This window comes from Enhydra lutris, unplaced genomic scaffold, assembly GCF_002288905.1.
Source record: "Enhydra lutris kenyoni isolate GAN:26980312 unplaced genomic scaffold, ASM228890v2 scaffoldscaffold7, whole genome shotgun sequence".
NCBI lineage: Eukaryota > Metazoa > Chordata > Mammalia > Carnivora > Mustelidae > Enhydra > Enhydra lutris.
Window position 1 is genome coordinate 19,516,227 of NW_019154091.1, and position 25,781 is coordinate 19,542,007.

A 25,781-nucleotide genomic window follows, 5' to 3' on the forward strand; every position below is an offset into this window, starting at 1 on the left:
ACCAAATCATGTTGCACCTGAAACTAATAAATGCTAAATGTCAATTAGTTCTCCATTTTAAGAAGTCCAAAGAGCAATATTATCTTGAGCATGTACAATTTCTATTAAAGCAGTCTCTATGTATTGTATATAATTGCCACTGGATGCTCTTTGACTCCCCATTCACCACACCTTTCATTGCTGGAAGCCATAGAACTGGTCATGGACCATCTACTCCATCTCTACTGTTAATCTAATGATCTTAGCAAGGTCTGTGATTTTAAAAAATATTAATATATGCTAATGATTCCACCTTAACCTTACTTTATCTCCACAGCCATTTATTCAATTGCCTATTGGACATATTTGCTTAGGTATCTCAAATTCAAAATGCCCAACACAAAGCTTAATTTCATACCCCCAACACTAAACACTTCCTCCTTTAGTCATCACCACCACCAAAGATGGTAAAACTATGTAACCAGTTTCTTCTTCCCAGCCCCTCTCCTTTCCTCCCCATTTTATCTATTACCAACTCCTCTCACTTCTTCTTCAAAATATATGCCAAATTTGTCCTTTCTCACCATCTCTTCTGTCACCACTTGAATCCAAAATGCCCACACTTGGATTATCACAATAGTCTCCTCCTAACTGGTGACCCAGCCCTTTTTTTAATATTTTATTTATTTATTTGACATAGAGAGAGAAGCAAGAGCGAGCACAGGCAGACAGAGTGGCAGGTAGAGGCAGAGGGAGAAGCAGGCTCCCCGCCAAGCAAGGAGCCCGATGTGGGACTCGATCCCAGGACGCTGGGATCATGACCTGAGCCGAAGGCAGCCGCTTAACCAACTGAGCCACCCAGGCGTCCCTGACCCAGCCCTTTTAAACACAAATCGCATTATTCCCAATTTTCAAAATCATTAATGGGATCTTACTCTAAGACCTTGGAAGTTATCACTTCTACAGAGAAGATTCTAATTCATAGAGGGATGTGTGTGTGTGTGCGCACGTGCGTGTGCAATATGTGTGATATGTCTTTTATATTCATTATATTCAAATATATGTGATAGGTCTTAAATTTCAAAATTATTTTGAAAAATACTTTAAATATTTAAAGATGGGATACATCTGGGTATAAAAGAAATGAAGTAAAGAAGAGGAGGTTAGGAATTTAAAATTTAAAATAAGTAAATTGAGAAACAGCAAACAGATGGAAATTATGACAATTTTAAGAGGTAGGATTGTTAATATCAGATCACAGTAATGCTAAATTCACAGAATTAACTGCCTGAGTGTTTTAAAACATCTGTGGCTGGCTTCTACTCAAAAGTATTTCACATAATGCAGCATGGAATTTTTAGTGGTAGGGGAGTAACATGTTCAGTCTTCACTAATTTCTCACTTTCAGGTCTTCTCTGGAAGAATAAAATGGTTCAGAATCCATGTTATCTAAAAATACCTTTTGCAAGCCATTCTTTTGCTCTTCTGAAATTCTACCCATCAAAAATCCTAAAATTTATTGATTTTAGGAAAAAAACCCCACAAAACACAAAACTGCACATTAGGAGTTGTAATAACTAGACTGACCAATCACACAACTGAGTATGCTTTGATTACATTACAGAGAAACATGTCATTTGGCAAAGATAAATGAAATACGATACCATGGATGACAAAGACTGATCTTGAAAAAACAGCTCAACATTAAGATGTGTACCCAAAGCCCACTTTGCCACTAAGTGTAACTAAGTATACAAAGTATACCTGAGACCATTCTATTCCCATGTCTTCTGGTGCAATGGAGGAGAGAGAAGGGACAGGCAATACAAAAAACTCTCATCAGTCAAGAAGAAAAAGCAAAGGGGTAAGAGAACCATATGGGTACAGGAATTGTAATCAGTATTCTTTGCTAGTCGTGAAACTTCGGAAGAAGTTAGCCTTAATCATTGCATAACTCAATTTTATTATTAAAATAGAAATATCATAAGGCAAAACTACCTTATTAATTTTAATAAAGGCATCTTTAGCAATGTATTAAATTTTAATAAATTATCAAAAAGAAGAATTAAGAGTGAAGATGTGATCAAAATGATTCTCGTTTTTATCACACTCCAAGAATATTTAAATTCAGTAAACTACAAAATAAAGATTAATGAAAACTATTCAGTGATAAAATAAAAAGAGTCTAAAGGCTGAGCAAATGATAAAAATGAAAAAGAAGAATAATCAAATGCTGACATTAATTTACAAACACTTTATATTTTAAAACATTTCCACATACAGCTCCCATTTAAACAACTGATGGAACAACTAAGATCAAGAGACACTGAGGTTCTGAACTGAGAAGCTCTCATACACTCATTCTAACTTAATGGTAAGGTCTATATGGGCTAAATAAATGACACCATTAAAGGAAAATTGAATGAACAGGTAAAAGAAAATTGATGATAAAATGTTTAAAGTGGAAGAGCTTCTAAGCCCTCCTGATTGGCTACCACTTTTTATGTATTTTATAATTTCTTTGAAATCACAACTTTCAAACTCTTTAATGCCTTCTCATAAAATTTTGTTAAAAATGGTCACCTATAAAGTGGGATTCTGATAAAACCAAAACTCTCTTCTAACCTCATTCATTTTTTCTGTGGTAACAGCCTTAAAAATAAGGTGAAAGAAAAGAAGGCATGGAAAGGCTTTTTTATTAATCATAGTCCCTAGGGGTGCCTGGGTGGCTCAGTCCATTAAATGTCTGCCTTCAGCTCAGGTCATGATCCCAAGGTCCTGGGATCCAGTCCCTTACCAGGTTCCCTGCTCAGCAGGGGGGCCTGGGGTTGCTTCTCCTTCCGCCCCTCCTCCCACTCACTCTCTCAATCTCTCACTCACTCTCTAATAAATAAAATATTTTTAAATATTTTTTAAAAAAATCGTATGCTTTGACTAGTGGATTAAATCAGATGAACAAATTTTTATTGATTTAATAGCTAGGAGTCAAGTTAATAATTTGCCTCAGCATTTTGTTGTTGTTGCTGTTCTTGGCTTAGTGTATCAAATTGATTCAGCACAGGTATTTGTTGAGATGAAGCATGAGAGTTCTGAAGAATTACCACTAGACCTGAAGGTTAAAACTAGTAAAAATCCACACATAGAAAATGAGAAGTCTAAGTCTGGGAAGCTTAAACTGATGGAAGGATAAACTCTGATGGGTAGCATTAGAAAATGACTGCAATTTAATAGAGAAAACATAATGAATCCATTGAGCATATCATTAAGACAGCTGGATGCAGCAGGCACTCTCCTACTAGTCACCGGATGTCTACGTGTAAGCAGAGAGAGGAAAGACTCTGCTTGTGGAGTTTGCATGTTCTAGTCTGTCTAGAAAAACACTTTGGGAGGCAACGAATCATAGTGCCTTAAAAGATAGCTTTCAAACTTCAAGGACCATCAATATGAATATGAATTGTGAGCTTCTAAAAATACCAATGCCCTGGTCTGACTAATATCTCCATAGGAGATTCTAATGCAGCCAAAGCTGAAATCATCCCATATTTGTACAAGACTAATTCTTAACACTGACACTGAAAATACTGTGGGACTCTGGCTTTCATTTCACAAAGTTTTAAGGCATATTTTCCTCATTCTAAATGAATAAATCATAATGAAACATAAATAATGCTTTTCTCTGAGGCTCTGGGACAAATTGACTTCTTAGGATAATAAATGAGTGTCATGAGGTCAGGCTACAAAGGAATTGAGATCTCTGTAATAAGTATAATTCAGAGTCGAAATATTCAAGTCTTGTTGCAATATACAGAAGACAAAGGATTTTTTTCCAAGGGGGGAAAAAAAAACAACAGTCTCCTAAACGTGAATCACAGAAGACAAAAAATCTAACAGGACAGATTTAAAAATATAGATCGGAAATTCGGAGAAAAGACAATAATAAACAATTATAATTAATTCGTTAATAAAAATGAAAAAGAACATAGTTCAAATGAATCTAAGTGAAAAAAAAAACTAGGGGAAAAAAGAATTGGCTATAAAGTCACTAAAATTGTGTTGTAACAAGAACTATCATGTACTGAGAAAATATAAATTAAACAGTTTGGTGAGAAATTTGGAAGTACTTAGGAAAATTAATAATTTGTATCATCTATTATTTGGTTATCTGGAATTAGTGACTCTGACAAAACCTCTTAGATCTAAATATGAGGACTTTTTAATGCAGTATTGTTTATAAGAAGAAAAATAAATCATTAAAAATTTCACTAAAGCAATATGAAAATAAATCATGGCATACCTATATGTTCTGAATCTATAAGGCAAGTAACAAGAATAACCCACCAATATAAACTACATATGTAGTATATGGAGAGCTACATATATTTACGTATGTAGGCATACATATATACTAACATGAAAAATACTATATAGCAATTAATGCAAATGAACCAAATCATTAGACAGTAACATGACTCATAAAAACTCAGGTTGCAAAATATTCATATTATAAAATCATACATGCCATTTAGGAAAAAAATTCCATATATTTTTCATAACTACATACATATGTTTGTAAAATTGTTCCCCCTACCCCACCCCAAGTCTAGAAACAATTACACCAAATATCAGATGATGTGAAATTGCTAGAGCAGGGCACGGAAGGGAGCTGGATGGATAGAGATAAAGAGACAAAGATGATAAAGAGAGAAAGATAAAGATGAAGAGATAAAGATGGCTTCAAATTTATGAGTGGTTGCCATTTATTCACAGTCCCAAAATATGTATCAAAAAAACCCAAAAATGGCTTGACAATCTTTTCTGTCTAAACTTACATTTTTCAGGTGGAAATAATTATTTTGCAACAAATATATATACAAATAATGGTAACAAATCCAATTCTAGTTATAGGCCCATAAGCATCCATTAGTTCATATACTTTTCCATATTTAGTATTCATTGTAGCTATTATTTTATAATTAAGTTTTCTCAATATTAAAAAATACTTTTCCATGTCCCAATTCAATCTATTTACAATTATTTTATAATCCTTGCCTTAATTTTGCTAGAAGATCTTTTAAATACACAAGAAAACTAGATAAAAACACAATGCACCCCAGTTGGGATACAAAATTATGATAATATTACCCCAAAATGCTCTTTTAAAACTAGGATATAACAAATGGCACATCTTTGAATTCTCAGAGATTACTACAAAGCCTAACATTCCTAGGCATTTGAAAATGATTCTTAAGGGATGCCTGGGTGGCTCAGTTGGTTAAGCAGCTGCCTTCGGCTCAGGTCATGATCCCAGCATCCTGGGATCGAGTCCCACATCGGGCTCCTTGCTTGGCAGGGAGGCTGCTTCTCCCTCTGCCTCTGCCTGCCATTCTTTCTGCCTGTGCTTGCTTTCTCTCCCTCTCTCTCTCTGACAAATAAATAAATAAAATCTTTAAAAAAAATGATTCTTGAACTCTGACCCTCAAACCAAAAGTCAATTTTTTTTAACCTATCATTACCTTGCACATTTTTTTTTAAAGATTTATTTACTTATTTGAGAGAGTGGGAATACACATGCATGAACAGGAGGGGGGCAAAGGGTGGGGTGGGGAGAAAGAGAGAATTTCCAGTGGATTCCCTGCTGAGCAGGGAGCCCAAGGCAGGAGCTCAATCTCAGGAACCCGAGATCATGACCTAAGCTGAAATCAAGAGTTGGGCACTTAACAGACTGAGACACCCAGGTGCCCCCCACACATTTTAAATCCTATTATGGTAAATCCTCACTCCCAATCCTCCACACAAAGGATCAAATGAAGTAATACTGCACAACACCAAGGCCAGCTTGACTGTCATCATATACAGAAACTTGGCCTTGTCACCTTTATGTAACAACATTTTCTGCCCAACTCCATACCTCTCCATGAAAAGTACACATGAAGGCAGTAACATGTTCTGGAGGAACATATTCCTGACTACAACTTCATTCCAAAAGTAGAATTAAAAATGGGAAAATGACTGCATCTCTAAGAATTCTTATCCGGTACATTTCATGTCAATCACTAAATAGAAAGGGTTCCTTTATGTTTTAATTCACTGTAAAATCATATAAATCAGCTTTATGAAAGTCTAATTTTTCTAAAAGTTCAAATGTGCTCTTCATATTTTTAAAAAGTTGTTCTTTAACATTAAAAGGGAAACTAGCTTTCCATGTCACTGAATATACATATATACACATATTCCTAACTACAAAATTTTAGAGGGATTTTTCTGGAACTGTCAGATACAGAAATCATAGAATAAAAATCAACTAGAAGTATCAAGTTCATGGTTGGCAATTTCATCTCGAGTCTTTGGACACACGAACAGAATAAAAGAACATAGCTATAATGAGCAAATTTACCATATGAAAATGGTAAATGAAATTTACCATAAAACATCAAAATCTTTTCCACACATCACCTGAAGTATGAAGGCAAATCTGATGAGAAGAACTGTCATATTAACTAGCGGTGATGCCTTTATAGAAGCCTTGCAGTGCATTATTCTCTTCTATGAGACTCTTTGCCTAAAGAAACAGCACAAGTGAAGAGCAAAAATCAACTATAACAGCTCCCCTCTCTACTAGTCAAGGAAAACTACCATTCGTGGTGGCAGCTTCAATACTGCCTTCTGATCTCAAGAGTCTGTAGGACATAGAGGAAACTGAAAAGGAATATTTTAGACTCAATGAAAGAAAAATGTAAACATTCTGCCTTAGAGTATTAAAATCATCATGAGACTCACTTTTTGGCAAACTAATGAAAATAAATTACTTAAGCATAAGGCTCATTTAATTCCAAATTAAGCCCTTGGCAATGATAGTAGAGTCGTAATAATAAAGCAGATAAAAATCAGTATCTGAAAGTTTTAAGAATAACTGAGAGAAAAGCCTATGCAGACATAACAAAAATCTAGCATCCTTTATTTTGTATCCACTATTCATCACTGAAGTCATAAGCTTTCCTTATATCAATAATATAGGATTTCTCCTCGTTGCCCTCCTTCCTAAAACAGTTCTCATTGAAGACTACCCCAAAACATGAATATAAAAGCATGTATTTCTGACATTTCTGAATGTGACAGGAAGGAATGCATGGTTCAAAGTATAATTAGAAACTGTTTCTAGAACATATTCATATGATTTATCAAAGTTTTGCCCACATCAAGTTGTCAGAGTATTTGTTTCCCTTCAAAGAACAAAAATGGGTTTCCTTATTAATAATTATCCTTTATACAAGATGAGAAACCTTTTTTTTTCCTATACCAACAAAATAAAACAAAAGAATTTTAATGTTTAGTATTTCAAAAGATATAAAAAGAGGTTCAACAGATGGGTATTTCCAGTCTTTGTGAAGAAAGAATTTAAAGATTAAGGGCATAAAAAATGTTAGTGTTCCTGGGGCGCCTGGGTGGCTCAATGGGTTAAAACCTCTGCCTCTGGCTCAGGTCATGATCTCAGGGTCCTGGGATCGAGCCCCACATCGGGTTCTTTGCTCAGTGGGGAGCCTGTTTCCTCCTCTCTCTCTCTCTCTGCCTGCCTCTCTGCTCACTTGTGATCTCTCTCTGTCAAATAAATAAATAAAATCTTTAAAAAAAATTTTTTTTAAATGTTAGTGATCTCTTCAGCACTTTAGATTATAAGGAATTCTTTCACTTGTTCAAGCTAACTCTATACCACAGCATAATATTTTCCATTGATTTCAAACATCAAAAAGTATCTGCATATGTCTCGATAAATATATAAAAGCTCAATAAATCAGTTATAGATTGAAATCCACTGATGAATACTCACACTTTTTTAGGCCAGATTACAATTTACCAAACAAGGTTGGCATTAGGGAGAGTATGATTATAAAAAAATCCAAAAGTGTCAAAGCATATTTCATGCAATCTGATATAATGAATGACATGCTATTTATCCAAAATTTAAAACCAAACATAGTCAGTTTGATGTGGTAGGAAAAGGTCACCAGAGACAACAGTTTTTCTTATTTCAGTTACAATCAAAACTATTAGCCTGAAATTCCTCATAATCTTTTTTCATACATATGATACTAGCTAACACTGGTAAAAAATGGACATCTTTTTAGAATATTTTTAAAATGTAACAAAGAGAAGAAACTTAAGATGACCATCTATTCTTTCATTTAATCATACTTAAAGAGATTCTTCTTAATTTCATTTAGAAATTCATTCCTTAAGTGGTATTACCTTGATTTCTAGTATCATTTTCCAATAAAAGGAACTAAGGTTCCTTGGAGAAATGGGACTGATTTTAAGACTGAGGCAGGAAATATACAAGATGAACCTAGTACATCTTATGGTGCCAGAAAGTGAGGTGCACACACACACTCTCACGCACATACACACACACACACACACACACACACACACACACACACACACAGACGAGGATATGTCAAAGGATCTACAGCACACGGGAGCCCCCTTCAAGAGCTCCCAATGGCCAAAGCTGGAACAATTTGGGCAACAAAATAAATAGTACTGAATTATAAACTGAATTATAAACTAAAGCATAAAAAATAAAAATATCCATGAATCCATACTGATAAATAAATGATATGGTGGATAGATAGATACATAGACAGATAAGGGAGAAGACACAAATCTCCCTTGCCAAACGATGTCAAATAATTTAGATATATACTCCACCTTCAAGGAGAGGGAGCACAACTCCTCACTCCATAAGTACAGGCTGGGCATAGTGCCTTCTTCCAGAGAGAAAGGAAGGACGAGGGAAGGAGGAACTTTACAGTACATAAACCTGAAAAACACTTATCTCCACCAGGTGGTTAGGGTCAACCTTAACGGTGGTAAGTCATGTTGACAGCATGCACCCTTAATCCCTTGATAATATGTGATAAAAATGTCACTTGACCTGTGTTCTTCCTCTCAAAATCCATAAACCAGTTTAATCATGAGAAAAACATCGGGCAAATTCCAGTGGAAAATGTTTCACAAAATATCTGACTAGGAATCCTCAAAACTGTCAAGGTTATCAAAAACAAAGTCTGAGAAACTGTCACAGCCAAGAGGAGCATAAGGAGACATAACAAATCAATGTCATGTGCCATCCTAGATGTTATCCTAGAACAGGAAAAAGACATTAGGTAAAAATGAAGGGAATCTGAGTAAAGTATGAACATTAATTAACAGTAACATATCAGCATCGGTTAATTGATTGTAACATACGACTATACTCATGTGTGAGGTCAGTAAACAGATGGAACAGAGAGTGACCTACATGGGAACTTTTGTTCTATGCAAATTTTCTGTAATCCTGAAACCGTTCTAAAAAACAAAGGCTATTCAAAGAATGGCTGTAACCAGAATAAAAGCTTTTAGAAACCAAATGAAATTAGACGGGCTTTGATAGATCAGTATCTAAAAGCTGTGGGCCAAGAAATATCAAATGAAAATTAACATCAGCATTAAGTGCATATTAACATTTTCACTGCCTTCAGACTGAATCTAAGAAGATGAACAAAAGAGTGAACCAGAATTCAGTAACTTACCCGTATTATATGAGAGATAACATTGATTTCAAATCTCGTGTGGGTTTTGTCTGACACTCTACAGCAACTGTAGTATACCAGAAACCCCCAATGAGAAACAAACATCAAGGGAAGGATGTTTCTAAACCCATTGCTATGGTGTTTTTGTTGGCATGGTGACCCATTCTTCCTCATTAAGCTAACATGGGGAAATCAAGCAGTTAGCAATTTCTTGCACACCCATGGCAGGCTCCTTCTAGAGCTAACTATTAGGAACTGAAGTACCCAAAGAGTTCAATTATTTGAACTGTAAGGGGTGTGCCACAGCCCCTAACCCATTACACTAAAAGCAAGCCCCTGAATGCCGGTCTTCAGAGTAATCCTGTTTAGCTTAAAATAAGAGGTTTAACACTTCCCACCAGGCAGTGCACTATGGTCAAATCGGGTTAGCCACAAAACAATCCAGCCTTTATGAAGAAAATATGTGAAGAAAATATCCTTTTGTGACCTGAGACACAAAAAATACTTTGCACAAAAGAAGACACCTCTTTTTCACTATCAAATCACTTTAGGTTTTTATTAGATTCTTTTCCCTGCACTTTAAGAATACACCTAATAGGGGAGAATCAAAATAAAACAGCTCAAAATTAATTGAATTTGGACAGTGAACTCTTTTCTATCCATCTCTCCTCAAGTGGGCAACTGCATTGCAAATGCATTTCCTGCGCCAATGGATTAAACTGCAACATTCTTTTAACTCTGTGTGGCTTTAGCGCGACAAACCAGCCATTATGAGATGTGTTCCAGTCTCATTAATGAGGTAAGCATGTGAGCCCAGCATTTTGGAAACCTAAAGAGACAAATTATAATGAGACTTCACTCAGTGGGGAGGCCAAGATACAGCCCTCTTCTCTCAATGATATCATAATAGACGGCTATTTAATGAGTGTGTGTAGGGCCTTCCTATGAACATATAATAGACACCAGTAAGAAGAGGAAGACTTCACCAAGACAAATCCAACTTAATATATATATCTCATAGGTAGATGTTCATTAAGACTCATAATTTCAATGCTTACTGTTTTTCACTGAGAATATGCTTCCCCTATAACAACACGTGTCTTCTGATAAATACATGGTAAGTTCAATGTCAAACGGACAAATGATTCTTTTCTTTTTCTCACAGATAAAAATATGGCCCTTTATCTATATGTTTTGCATGTTGCTTTGTCCTTATTCTCAAAATGCCACACTGATTTATAAAATAACACTTGTTTTTTGGATTGGGAAACTGAGGCCATGTCATGAGGGTTTTGAAAGAGAATTTTCACTTGAGAAAACAGCCATCGATTCTGCGATTCTGTAACTGGATTTCATAATTCAATATCAGGTAATTACAACTATTCAGAAATTCTCAGACAACACTGTGGCACCTGTTTAGGCATTATAATTATTAGTCATTCAGAGCAGAATCAAACAGAACTGGGAGCCTCACAAAATCACTTGAGCAGAACATTCTAAGTTTACTGAGCAAGCAAAGGAGTCATTACCTATTCTCCCCCTACTTCTCCTAAAAGAAAAAAGAATAAACGAACAGCCATGCCAAATTTTCAAGTACATTAGAGCAGTAAAGGGGGTTACGGTTACTAGAATTTGTTATAGAAAAAGCAGTCTTCGTTGGTTGCTGTTTGGTTCATTCCCTTTAACGCAGGAAGAGATGGAAGGAGTAGCCAACAAGTGCTACAGCAGTAACCAGAGCTAATTATCTGAAAATACTTCACAAACAAAAACGGAGTCTAGGCAAGGGTGATATGGGAAAAGCCGAAAGACATTATTTTAGTTTCATGAAAAGAAGATTTCAAATCTTTCACACCTCTATGTCTTACTACTCTGGAAGTGAATTCCTTTTTGAAATGCAAAAGAGTGAACCTCGATGGCGATATTTATCATAAATGGGATAACTTTTCTACAAGCGTCAATTAATACTTGTACCACCAAATAAGCATTTTTAAAATGCACACCTTTATGACCTGGAATTAATTACCAAAAGAGTGACCCTCAAATTGTACCTTACTTTAGAAATAATAATAAGCTAGTTGCATGTTTCATGTTATGCAGACAGAGAAATGATTGATATGGCTGCCAAATGGCCAAGAGCCAGATGTTTGGGAACAAACAAAAATACTGAAGTTTTTTAGTTCAGAACTGTTCTGATAGCCTCTCCAAGAGTTGCTTCTTGCCAGAAGCAACTTGGCAAAAGCAATTTTTGGAACCTCGAGGTGATGGCTACCAACCTAGACAAATGAAATCTTTGTATAACTGTAACCCACCTCATTTTTTTTCTTTCCTTCTTTTATTATTAGATTTGCAATTAAATTTTAATCATTTACTAACTCTTAAAGATCTGTATGGGAATGGAGGTGCTCAGTAGGTCATAGGCAACCTTGCACAAGAAGATTCTGAAACAGAATGGAACATGAAAACTATGAAACCCATATAGCCCTAAAAGTGTTTGTCTTCCACCTGAAAAAATCTTCAGTACAATGCAAAAGTTCGATCTCACTTCAAATTAGTTAAAAAAAAAAGATCTCTGCATTTATTAAAACCTATATTGAGGGCCATTAAAACTCCATTAATTTTCTTTCTTAAGCTTGTCCAGCCTTTGTAGCTATCATTAAAGTACTAGTTTTCAAATCATTTCAGACGGGGTTAAAATCTGGTATTTTTTTCATTAAGATGTGTATCTTTGATTTTTAACATTACCACAAAAAAAAAAAAAAACAAAACTCTACAGTTAAATACGATTTATTGCAAAAATCTCTCATGAATCTTCAAAACATATTTGGATAATTCTTTCAGCCTGACATAGCTCCAATTAGCACTAATCATGGCCATGCCCTAATTATTTAAAATTAAATAAATTGAACTTACACGTGCAAACATTTTGCAAATCACCCTGCATCCACTTCTCTTTTCAAGTTAACTCATAAGATTAGACAACTTGTTTTAATAGATTATTATCATTGGATGAGGTCCAAAAAGCATTCATCTAATGGGGATTCTGTCTGCTTTAACAGTTGTGGTTTAGTGGATGTTCTGACTTAACTGTCAATCTTTTTTTTTTTTTTTTTTTTTTTGGACTGGCTCCTGGCCCTGAGAACCCTTCTGGGAGATAAGGAAGAAGTTTTTTCCAGGTACATGACTGGCACCCAGTCAGTCTGGACTAAGCAAATGGAATTGGAAGGAATTGGCTAAAATACCTGACTGAAACGTTCTGACTTCTTGCTCCCACCTCACACCACTCTTGTTCAAATGCCCTGGTGATCCCTGGCCCCTCATGCTACACCCCATTCCCCACCTCAATACAGCAGTCACTACCAGCAATACTCAGAAGTGCGGAAAACTCACAGAGCTCATACTGTGGGCAAGTCAAATATTAATAAAACTAAAAGATGAAATATCTTAACACTGTGCTAGAAGTGTTGAAATATAAGAAAATAAAAGAAAATAAAAATGACAGGGTGTGCTAGTCTTTATTTGGCCTACATAGCTCAAACATTCCCTTTTAAGTAATACCAAGAAATTCCATTCTTGAACAGGTTCCATAATAACTCCTAAACACTCCAGAAATTTTACAGGGCGGATCATATTTCATAATAAATCCACGTTTGTTCTATTCCACACCATATTGCCAATCAACCCACATGTCTTGTTGCTTCAACAATCTAAACAAATGCAGGTCATCCGAAAGATATGCTAAAGTGAGTACAAATTAAGCTCCATTGTATTCTTCCATAAGAGACCAGATATTATGAGGAAAGAGAGAATCATGTATAATTGTCTAATGAATTCCAACACCTGTTAAGTCATTTTATACCTCCCAGATGGGGTCCTGTCTTCTCGTGGAGAGAGCAGTTGCCTAGAAAATACCATTCTCTTCTGGCATTATATTCAACTATGGAATGTGGGGGGAAGTCATGTAATAGTAGTAGTAACACTAATTACAAATGTTTATTAAACATTTTACAATGTTTGTACAATCTCAAGTCATTCTTTCTAAAACCCTATGATGTTTGCAAACTCTGTGAATCAGTACTTTACAAAAGGATAGGAAGACTTGGAGATGTGAAGCACGTTGCTCAGAATCCCATTGCTAATGAGAAGAACTGACACTCAAAGCTATTTTTATTTTTTACCCTAAGACCAGTGCTTTATGCCCTAACCCACCCCAACCACACAGTGTCCACTTTGCAATCACCACTGCCAGTTCTTCACAGCCACGTCCCTCAACCTTAAGGTGGCATTTGACATAAAAGACCATTAACTTCCACAAGGAAAGTTCGTAAAGTCGCAGATGGGTAAATGCTAGAGAGATCCAGAGCTCAGCAGTTCCTACTTGTAAAATCCCTGAACTTTAGAAAGCATCTCCTCAATGTGTATTCTGCAGTGAGGAAACTGATGTCCTAAAAGCTTAAACATGTTCCCCAAGGACACAGAGCTATTTGGTGCCATTCAGGACCAGAAATTTCATCTTCCTCTGCACTCATGGCTTAGTACCTTATCCCTTTGTTTATCCTTTTAGTCACTACTCTTCATCACATATTTACAATAATTCTCAATAACAGGCAATAATAAAATAAGAATTAGACTCCAATGTCCTTGGACTAGGATTCAAAGCTGTCCAAAATCTGGCCCGTCTTTACTATCTAAAGTTCAAAATCCTTTAAGCATTACTGATATCTTTATTGATACTTCAAAATTCCCTCAATGATACCAGTCTCATGATTATTCTAGATACAAACCAAATACTCATTCATCAATCTAATGTTGTCATTATCTGAAATGTTCTCCCTCAGCTCCAGGTGAAATTCCAGTTCGTCCACAACACTTCCCCAATTTCTCCAGGCTACATCCAATCCCCGCCTCCTCAGAGCTGTACAATCTTACACCATATGAAGGAAATCATGTATGGTAAAGGCCAAGTCTAAAGTTATTAAGGCCCCAGGTGACACTGAGTATAAGCAATCTTAATTATCACACTCTTCTGAAATGACTCTCACAGCTCTCCTACACAAACACAAGCTCCTAGAAGTTTTGGTCACAAAGTATATGATCCACACCAATTCTGTCAGCACCCACCACAGAACACTTAGTACCAAAGGGGTGAATGAATGCATGAATGACTGAGAAAATGATGGAATGAATGAATAAAAGGACAATGAAACAAGACAGGAGCCCAGAAGGGGGCAGGAGAACAGTATATGAGGGCAGTTTTAGTTACACCAGATCTTGATACAGTCCAGTCTGTTCTCTCTAGTCAATGGACCTACATAAGATAAAATATAGAAAAGTCCCTTCACCCTGGGACTTTCTGAAGTCTACACGGTCAGGGAATACTACAGCTGTTCATTTCTTTGACATACATATTTGTGCTGGTGTCCATAGTTTCTTCAACAATTTGAGTTTTTCCCCCCTGGTGGGTACTGCACTGATTTGGGAGTTGAAATAATTTAAAGCATTTAAAGTCCCTGTGGCAAACAAAGCCTGTCCCAGACTGTAGAAAAAATTTCAAGTGTGTTTTATATATACCTGCCCTATGAGGCCCAGTCAAGTTCCTCATGCTTAGGGCTATTTTTAATTAGTGAAGAGGAGAAGAAGAATACAATATCTTATAAAGAAGAGAAGGGACAAAGGGGATGGAGACACAAAGAGAAAGAGGAAGGGATAAAAGGAATCAGGAAGACAAGACTGAATGATTAGACTTGCAAGTTCTCCTTAACAAGATGCAAGGAATCAAATTATGTAATAATCTCTGGTCATCCTTTGCCCTTAATAAAGAGTCTTCAATACTTGCTGAGGTCTTTAGGAGGTGATTTGAGGTGAATACAGATTTGTAAACAATGAACCCCTAGACAAATGTGAGAGATGAGGATATGGAAGCTAGGATATTCTTGAAACAACATCAGTTCCTTCAAAAGGATGCTATTGTGGCATTTGAGAAATTTCTACATAATTGCATACTTCCAGTGCATGGACCCTGTGGTCTCAGGGAGGAAGTTATTTTTATTTCATTTCTAAATATCCCTGTTAAAAAGATAGCCACTTCACAGTTTAGTGTTGCAGTGAAGAATAAAATGTAATGATTAATGCAGATAAAAATGAACTAATACCCTTGCAATATTACCTAATAATATTAGAGTAGTCACATTTATTCTAATTCCTCTAATGGACTCTGACTTCTAAAACAAATGGTAATGGGAACAACCAGATGACCTGTATGGTACATATTTTAAAATTAGCCCATTCGCAGAGAAAAGGACCACCTTAAAAATAGATAAAAAATAAAAATGGCTCAGATTAATTGAGCACTTACTATGTGCTGGACACTCTGAGATTTCTATGTACTCACACTCATTTGATTTTTGAAAATCCTAGGTTTGAGATGTATGGAGGTACAAAGAAGTAAAATCAGAATCCCCAGGCCATGTTGCTATTAAAGCAGCAGGCATATTTCTTCATGCAGCTGACTGCCTAATTAAGAAGGGGAATAAAATATTATCATTGTAAATCATTGTAAAAAAGAATTAAATAATTTTGAAAAGAGTCAAATTAAAATTGCACTCAAAAGGAATAATTAAACAATATTTGTTATAGAATGTATTTACAAAACATTCAGGATTTGAGATCTTGGCTTCGTGAGCCTGGCTGGGGGGATTAAAGGGGAAAACATATGTGAAATTTACACTGATTGCAGGTTTTATTTTATCTTGGATTTTTAAAATCTGAACCAATAATTCTAATGATGTGTGACTGCCCTAAGTGTTCCTCATTCAGACAGAGCAAAATGGCTGCTTTTCAAGGAGCGGTAAAACAGTAAATAGCATAACACTGTCAAGCTTTCTGCTACCTCCCAACTGAACTATGCCACAACCACCAATGCACTGAACACCAAAATATTAAAAAAAAAAAAAAAAAAATCACTGCCAAAGCCAATCACTTCATTCCTACTCAGGAGGTAAACACGGCAAGAAACACACCATCACTCCACCAACAACAATGGCTCTAGGCCAAGAAAAAAAATTATTAAACTGGTATTTATTTTTCAACTTTTTTCCAGTGACAGCTCTTCTTCATGATAAAAGGGCTTGGCCTTTGTACTAAGAGTAATCAATAAATAGCCTCAATACATTTTTCTAAGTCACTTGCAAAAAAAAAAAAAAAAAGAAAGAAAGAAAAGAAAAAAAGAAATTGAGGAAGATAAGCAAAAAGCAAACTTCAAGTACCCTTATATTACAAGCTAAATTTCAACCTAAGATGTATTTTTACAGCTGCTATGAACTTCTAGAGCTGGTTATTCTTGGAAACCACCTTCTGCTTACTTGGGCTTCCTGTAGGGGGGAATTGTTACCAAAGTTTACTTTCTATGATTATTTTGAATGAATCCGGTATCGAGAGAATAGTCACAGTGTTAAATTTGAACTTGAACTTACTTTCAAAATTCTAGGGTACAGGATATCCAAGTAACACAAAGCAAGACTGGAGATAACTTCTCAATGAGTTCACTAGTACTCTGATAAAATATAAAGCAGGGAAACAGAGTAAAATCTTATGCTCCCAGGGTAACCTTGGGCAAACAGTGCAACTCTGGGCTTTCTCAACTGTAAAAGAGGAAGGTTAATATCATCTTGAGAGAGGTTCACAGCATGTTCCCTTTATCTCTGAAATCACAACTTCTCTTCAAAAATAAAAATGAATGTAAAAGCTCTTTGTAAAATGTAGGTAACCTGTATGACACTGAATGATTCACCCTACTATAAATACATTGTTCTTGACTTAATCTCTTTGGAGAACTTGTATGATGTAATAAGCATGGGTTTACCAACTAAGTTACTAGATAGAGTCAGCAAACTATAGCCTGTGGGCCAAATCTGGTGCCTGCCTGATTTTAGATAAAGTTTTATTAGTACACAGCTACACCCATTTTTTTGCAGTAGGTCAGTAGAGCTGAATAGTTGTCATAGAGTCTACATGGTCCTGTAAAGTAGAGGAAATGAACTACCTTGCCCTTTATACTGAATGTTTGCCAACCTCTGCGACTGAGGATAAATTATGATGAGTTCTCAATCCAGATCATAGTTTGACACTTTATAATATTATTTCTTTTACTTCTTCTTTATTTTTTTTAAATTTCCCTCTAGAGAATGGCAACTTCATTTTGGTTTTTAAGGAAAACATGCTATTTTTCTTGCACAGAAAACTGGATCAGAGTTCATTTCTAATACACATTAAATCACAGCATAGTTAATGTAAAATGACTGATGAAATAATGAAATGATGAAATAATGAAATAATGAAATAATGACATAACTAGGACAAGAAATTAAGAATGTATGATTTACTTCTGAGAAAATCCATTTCAGAAAATCAAGTGTTAACTGTATTTAAGTGTACAAGGTCATGAAAAAGATAAATATATACCCTCATGACATAAAGGAGGAATGGATGTATTTTAATATAGATAGATTCCTCTGAAAGTTGGAATAAAACACACACAGCCCATTTCAGTTTGCAGTATATACTTGGCCTTCAAAAACCATTATTATAAGTATTTCGGGATCTCATCTTTTGTTCATGGGAATAAATGAAGAACTTAATATCTGCACAATTAATCCATCTTTCCAATCAGATTATTTCAAAGACAAAGAAAGCTATCAAAAGTTTTTTGAAACTTAGCAATAAAATAATTTTTTAATTATGATTAAACATAGTATCATATAATTTGCTTCTTTAAGCATCCCCCAAAACTCTCATATTAGGAAAAAAAAAAAAAACCCACTGCAGAGGCTAAATGACTTGTCCACAATTACACAACTAGCTAGTGGCAGAAACTGTGTGAGAACCCAGGCCTCCTGATTAGAACTGCAGGATTGATGTCATTATGCCATACGGCCATACTTTTCACAGCATGCTCCCTTTATCTCTGAAATCACAACTTCTCTCAAATGTCTAACATTTTTCAGAGGCTTTCATGTAATTAACTTAGAAAAAGGCTACCAGCTGGACGCAAAGGTGTAGGTTCAAACAACCTTTATATAAATCTGATGTAAATCAGCAAATGTCTTAACGGCATATTAAATCTTTATAGAATGGTTCTACCATAATTAAGTTTATGTTATTGTTCTTTTAAAATTGCTCAGGAGTGAATTTGCCTCTAGGAAGCAACTTGGGACATATTTTAGGATGGCTATTCCGTTAAAGGGATAAAAAAACGAAAACAAAAACAAAAAAACCTTTAAATTCAGTTCCATCTTTTAAATGTACTTAAGTTTATCTAAAAATACATTTTCTCTTTTTTTCTTTTTCTTTTTCTTTTTTTTTTTCAAAAAACTAAGGGAATGGAAATTGGTTTTATTCTAGATTTGACAAGCACCTTTACACTTTGATAAAACTCCTGGTCAGAGCTAAAAACAAGTCAATTATATGTACTTAAACACAACTTAATTACTTCTGCATGTGTCAGACGTGTGTAACGCACTGAGAGGCAAAGATATGGGAAAGAATAAGAAGTATCCAGATTCCTACCACTGTTCCTCTTTCAAGAATCAAGGGTTGCAGGTACCAAACACACAACCAAAAAAGCAATCAAATACTGATGTTAGATTCTTACTCCAGAATATCACATTTATGTAGGGGACTATGATTCATCATACTTAAAAAAAAAAAAAAAAATAAGGATCCAAGCATTCTGACATCAGATTCTTACTCCAGATAACTGCATTTATGTAGGGGCCAATGACTTATCATGGTTTAAAAAAAAAAAAAAAAAAAGAAAGAAGGATCCAGGACTGTGACCCAAAAATAACAGCGAAGAAGATACCTCGACTACCCAAACTTCATTACCAATTTGTTAAACGGTAAATAAGATGTGCAAACAATATTAAAGACGTGAGAACAGGGGTCTCAGTAAGTCTTTAACCAGGTTTACTGACACACATGGTTTAAGGTTGTAACTTTTCTCTACAGATCATCTTAAACTTGAAAAGTAAAAAATAAAACCTACATCTTGAAAACAAACAAACAAAACGCACACACACACACACACACACACACACAGAGTAACTACAGTCTAAAGCTCCTTATCCTTAATTTCAAAATATATACTTAAGAATACAGTAATAGGGGCGTCTGGGTGGCTCACTGGGTTAAGCCTCTGCCTTCAGCTCAGGTCATGATCTCAGGGTCCTGGGATGGAGCCCCACATGGAGCCCCACAGAGGGCTCTCTGCTTAGCAGGAAGCCTGCTTCCCTCCTCTCCCTGCCTCTGCCTACTTGTGATCTCTCTCTCTGTGTGTCAAATAAATAAATAAAATCTTAAAAAAAAATACAGTAATAGTTACAGAAACTCAATGAATATATTAAAAAAAGCAAACTGTCCACTTTAAGTGGTTCAATTTTATGATACATGAATTATATCTCAAGAAAGCAGTTAAAAAGAAATAAAACTCCTGATTTAAATTGACATGAGGTTATTTAGTCTTTATCTATTCCTTTTATTGTAAATATTAATATATTTCCCTCTAGAAACGTTTAATGTTTCTTACTTCAAAATGGTGCCATGTTACAAAATAGAGAATTTACGCACCCTATTACTTTTGAATAATAAAAAAAATATCAGAATCACATCTGGCATCAAGCATTTTAGGTATTGAATCAGGGAACTTCTCAGCCCTTTTTTTCTACATAAATAGAGAATTCTAAAACTAGTCTTTACTATCCACATCAAACAAGACCTGACATCCTACACAGCTTAGAACCCACTAAGACACACAGGAATCCTTGGCATCACATTGTTAGTTAATCTGAACTGTTTTATATTTTTAATGAAATTTGCAGGAAAAAGAGTTTTTATCTGAATTAAAAAACAATCTCTATTGTGCAGACTCATCTTTCCCCTTAAAGAGCCATTAGAAATGCACTGCCTGTCCTGCGGACATAAATAAGATAATATGGTGATTAGCAATGATGCGACAATATGAAATTCAGAGCCAAACCAAATACTTCAATGTGAACTGACCCCAAATAATTCTTTTCTGCATGCTTTTGAGAAACACCATGCATTCCAGAGCAGGTAGCAGAAGTTGATAGGAGTTTCAGAAGTATATGGAAAGCAGTTCAACCTCGAAGGACATATACACATACAACGTCTCTCTCTTAAATCCGCGTGGCGTAGGGCAAAACCACGGCATAATGATATGCCCTGTAGCCCAACGTGATATTGAGGATCAAACTCCAAATACCAAGGTCTCAATGTCAAGATCTCTCTGGGACAAGGGGATGCAAAAGAAATAAAGGATCCAGTGCTTGGTCTCAAGGTTTCTAAACCAACCACATACCCGTACACACACACACACACACACACACACACACTCTCTCTCTCTCTCTCTCTCTCTCTCTCACTCAGTACTGCTCATCTAACACTTTAAATAAATAGACCACTTTTTCCTTAAGGGAACTCAACTCAGAGACCATGACCTGCACTGGAAATGATCTGGATTCAGATTTAGCATTGCCTTTGAAATCCAGTCTCATGGTATACTGATCAATTCAGGGGAGCTCATTCAACTTCTCGTAAAATGCAGCACGAAGAGTGACCTCACAGGGTGACTGGGACAGCTAAGTTAGAAAAGAAATGTAAATTCCAAGAGAGCCAGAGGAGTTCTGCCTGTTTTCTTCACTACTTTATCCTCAGCATCTAGAACGGGACCGCCTACCTAGAAGACACGTAGTACCTGTTTATCAGACAATGAAAAAAAAAAATTACAAAATTAAAAAGCATCTAGCAAATTTTGGAAGTTGACTCCGAATCCAAATGAAATGTGCAAGCATGAAATGATGTAATTTACAAAATTTTTTTTAATTTTTTTAAAGATTTTATTTATTTATTTGAGAGAGAGAGAGAGAGAGCATGAGAACGGAGAGGGTCAAAGGGAGAAGCAAACTCCCAATGGAGCTGGAGCCTGATGTGGGACTAGATCCTGGGAGTCCGGGATCATGACCTGAGCCAAAGGCAATGGCTTAACTGACTGAGCCACCCAGGTGTCCCCTTACAGAAATTTTTAAAACCAAAACAAAGTCCTGGATGAGCCAAGCTATTTAGAAGTCATGACTTCTCTGCCACCTTCTCAGGCTCTTCCTTAACCAGGCTGAATCAATTTGCCAGACACATTTGCTTCTCCAGCACTTTCCATGGAATTCTATTAGCACTTAGTGCAGAGTGATCTGACCATTGTATACTTGTCTTATACTTCTGAGGGGCTGGGATAATATATTACCCATCTATGTATTTTTAGCACCCATAACGCTAACTGTTGCCTATGGAAGAGATGATTATTTGTATTTCAAGCTACTGTAAGTAAGCAGCACTGGTCCCAGGGCCAAGGAACAGGAGAATGGTTGTTTCTTTTATAACACTCTTTGGATCTTCCACTTCAGCTACACTTGTGTAGAAACAGTATTATGGGAAGACCACCCACCTTGGAGTCAGACATTTGGAACGAGTTTCCTTCTCCACTTACATACTACCTGTGACTCCTTGGGCAAAATTATTTCACTTCTAGAAGGCTCAGCTTCCTTAACTATAAATGAGATTAATAATACCCACTCTCATAGAATGAACAAAATAATGCATGGAAGACACTTTGCTAGCACACAGGAAGCCCTGATAAATGGTGGTTGTTACCATTATTACCACCAGTTCTGTGTATATGCAAATGAAAGCTAATGAATTCAAATGGGTTATTTCTTTTCCTCTTTGAACAATATGAAAGTCAGCACAGCCCTGGAGAAGATTATACTGCAGAGCAGGAGAATCAAAGACTACAAATTATCCTGTCCCCACACCAGAAACTTTAGGCTGCTGCTTTGACAACTTAAATTTAGCCCTTTTGTCGCTCAGCCGGCCCATTTTTCAATTGGCACCTCTATATTTTCTCCTTTCTTGCCATTTTATCTCTAAAATACATTCATTTTGGAGTTATCCTCACTTTTGGCATTGCAGTTGTCACCGATTCTAATATCCATGCAGCAGCGAGACACTAAACTGTTTAGTCAAAAGAAACTCTGAACGTCTGTAAGACACTAGTGGTGGCATTTTTTAAATCCCACCACAATCCTGGAATAAGTACCAGGGTAAATAACAACACAGCCAGCTGCTCTGTCTGCTGCTGCTACCTAAAACATCCCCTGCTCCTGAGTTAGTGTGCGGTGCCTTGGAGTAGAGGAAGAGGGTAGCAACAGAGAGCTGCCCCAATACTTGTTTAATTCTCTACTTCTAGACCAATCTCAGGCTCCACATCATCCAAGACAAGATCCCTCTACTGAGGGGTAACCTACTTCAAACAGTAATGCGCTATTAGTAAAGGCAATTAACCAAATTAGGGGAAAAAAACACACCGTGTTTTTCGTCTCTTTGTGTTAAGTTTTTGGGATCTCCAAAAGTAAATATTCCATTTGAATGCAGGCTTAGATCAAACTAGAGACCTAGAATGACAGCATGCAAGTACATAAGCACTTAATTGAAGGTAGTTGGGGGTGTGGCAGGGGACAGGGACCAGAAAAGAAGGGGCCTGGGAAGAGGTTAACAACCAAATAAAAAACTCAATTTCAACAGGTGCTTTAGAATTACTGAGAACCTAGGGTACAATAAGAAGAACAGAATCTAATTAATGATGAACTGGAGGGTTGGGCACACAGGTCTATTCATAGTCTGTAGTCTTAAATGACAAATAGAAAATGACTTCTACAGTAAGAGGTTTCTACAGGCTGAAGGCAGGGAGGCCATGTGTACAGTAAGAAGAATCAGACCGGGGGGAGGAGGCTCTGTTCTCAACCAAGCCTGTGCCACACATTCGTGAAAAGAGAGGGGGTGGCCTGTAGATAGATAGTTTCCAATACCTCTCTCTAGCCCCCAAATCTTAAGTTTCTATAAAAAGTTGGTAATGTTTAATAATATTGTATGTGGGTATCAGATTCTCAATGGATACATCAGTGGGTCCCAAACCTAGCTTTTCATCAAAATCAGAGGGAGAGCCTTTAAAAAGTAGTTTTTTTCCTGCTACCTCTCCACCAGCTCCCTGTCAATGCCTCAAAGACAAAAAGGAAGCAGACCAAAAGAATCTGATTCGGTAGCTCCCAGTTTTGTGCTACAATCCCTGTTTTAAAACAGTCTCCCCAGGAGAAGATAATGGTCATCCCAGGTTGGACTAGTCAAAGGAAGCCCATGATGAAATGAATCCTAAAGTCTTTGAACAGTCACCATCCCCCACCCAACCCCTGTATTCTCTGTCAGTTAGAGCAGATTTTTAAATACTGAGTTTTCTAAAAATCAAATCCAATTTTACCTATTACAGACTTGTCCCGGCAAGCCAAAGTTACGAGGATTTAGGTTTCTGTAAAAATAACTTGGTATGAATATGACTAAGGCATCCAAAGTATTTTTTTAAAAAGATTTTATTTATTTAGTTGAGAGAGAGAGAAAGGGAGAAGGAATGAGAGTGAGCAAGAGAGAGCACAAGCTGGGGGTGGGGGCGCTTGTGCTCTCTCTTGCTCACTCTCATTCCAGAGAGAGAAACAGACCCCCGCGGTGAACAGGGAGCCCAATGCCATGCCCAGGACCCCAGGATCATGACGTGGGCACAAGGCAGAAGCCTAACCCACTGAGCCATCCAGGCACCCCAGCATCCAAAATATTTTATAAAACATTTTGGTAGCCAGAAACCGTATTGCTCCTAAAACACAAAACTTCTGCTAGAAAGGTGGGGAAAAAAATGAACAACAAGAAAAAACCAGCCTCCATGTTTCTCTGAAAAGGTTTGTTGTAACAGATTCTGGAATCAGCTGCAACCATATTGCCTGCCAGGTTTGGGAAAGAATAGGGGGAAGAAAGAGATTAACATTCACCTCTAGGTGATAACAGTGCTTCCCCGTTCTTGAGAGAATGAGACTTAAACGCTGCAAGCTATTGCTGATACTGAACTCATCTTCCTTACTGTAAACCTGGCTACAGGAAATATACAGGCAACAGGGTGCTGGGGGGAGGAGAACAGGAAAGCCCGCCTCCCCTCCATTTTCAGATACATAAGCAACAGCACCATCCTGAGCCCAAAGGGGAAAAAAACAGGCTATAAAAGTAGGAGTTGATGGGAAGATATTAACAGTGAAGAAACATTAAGGAATGACTTCAACATACTTGTTTTCAATCAATTAAACAAAAGATAAATGATCAAATTGTTGTTCAGAAGCATTATCCTTGAAAAAGAGTTTTGTTCCTCAATATTCTTTACATTGTTAGCAGGGGTGAATGCGATCGCAAACACTCCATTTCTTGATTGACATTTCTTCCTGCATCCCACAAGAAAAGCCACAACCACACTAATTGAGTGCTCAGCAAAATGACACATAAAAAGTTCACTACCGCTGAAATGTTGCGGAAACACAGTACAACGCTGATGACCATGATGGTATTTCTAACAGGAAAGGAACAGAGCAGAAAAGTGTACATTTACTATATTCATACCTAACAATCCTGCAAGGCAAATATTATATTCCTATTTTACAGACCATGTCACTGATGTTCAAGATGTTCAGTAATGTATCCAAGGTCACGGCGACTTAGATCTAAATCTTAAGGCTCCAGTCCTTTGGCTTTTCCACAGCAGCCTTCCTTGTGCTTATGCACGAGACGATTAGCCAAACACCCAGTGGTTATTCAGAGTAAACAGCAGTTGTTCTTATACTCTTAGATATACTTAACTTTTTATCACACTATGTCATGAGATCTTAAGAAGAAACTACACTCCATGGAACACAGAAACTGGCAAGTTTTTGCCTGACTTCAAATAAGGTGAAATAAAAATTCTATGCAATTTGGAGTTTGCTATTTCATGAAGGTTATGGAAATCACTCAAATCGTTCATGTAGAGCCTTGGTATAATCTGACTACAGTATATAAGACAGTGTTTATGTAGTTTATCCTAATGGGACATGTAACACACACAAACACGCAAACCCTCTTGAAGGGGAGGGGACAGAGTTTACACACTAAAAACTGATATAATGCTCTCCAAAGGGCTAGGTTGGTACTACCAACAGATACAACAACTCAAAATTCACTGAATTAAAATATTATGTTTTTCATCTTTTTTCCATTTTTGAACACACAAACTGTATTTTTAAATACAACTAATACTGCATTTAA

General features: G+C 36.4%; 1 protein-coding gene across 1 annotated transcript in view; it reads right to left on the reverse strand.

The window, feature by feature from the left end:
• The window catches only part of LOC111142132 (transmembrane and tetratricopeptide repeat containing 2), a 429,660-nt gene that overhangs the window by 228,303 nt on the left and 175,576 nt on the right, over positions 1–25,781 (reverse strand). The gene's annotated exons all lie outside the window — the stretch shown is intronic.